The 574-nt window shown below is 60.3% G+C and overlaps 1 protein-coding gene across 10 annotated transcripts in view; it reads right to left on the bottom strand.

The window, feature by feature from the left end:
* Positions 1 to 574, bottom strand: part of LOC104996249 — a 354,524-nt gene that overhangs the window by 352,447 nt on the left and 1,503 nt on the right. The window lies entirely within an intron of this gene.

The raw sequence follows: 574 nt of genomic DNA, 5'->3' as shown, positions 1-574 counted from the left end.
GAAAAGATCCCGGCCATTTCCATTTCCTCTGCGGCTCAAGAGCCCTGTTGTTATTTAATCCCGCGGCCACCCCAGCAGCATCTTTGGCGCAGACGGCTCCACCCATCCACCTGGCCAGTTCTGCACCGCTCCCGCTTCTCCGGCGGGGCACTAGTCAGGGCGGTTGGAGAGCGGCGCCTACAGCAGCAAAGGCTGTGGCCTTCTTTAGGCCTGCGTCCCGTGAGGGTTGCGAAACACGCGGGAGTGGAGGGGAGCACTAGCCGGGGCAGCAGAGGACGGGCGGACGCCGGAGCACTGCGGACATTACACTGGGGTGGGAGGAAGTGGGGCGCTGCCAGGCGACAGCCAGGTCTCTAGCTGAGTAGCCAGTCCACTCCGGGGGGTACTAGGGCCGGAAAAGGCTCGGCCCAGTCCTGTCCACACCCAAGAGGTGGGGGAGGGGTGCTCTGCACTTATTCAAGGGAGACTCAGCCTCAGGAAGGGAACCAGATTCACTCAGTAACCCCCCACTCCGCCCTTCTTTGATATGGACCTTTGACATTTTCTTAAAATTTTTGGTAAACACAGCTTCAAG

Source organism: Bison bison, unplaced genomic scaffold, assembly GCF_000754665.1.
Source record: "Bison bison bison isolate TAMUID 2011002044 unplaced genomic scaffold, Bison_UMD1.0 scf7180017864291, whole genome shotgun sequence".
NCBI lineage: Eukaryota > Metazoa > Chordata > Mammalia > Artiodactyla > Bovidae > Bison > Bison bison.
This window is presented reverse-complemented; position numbering and strand designations above follow the sequence as displayed.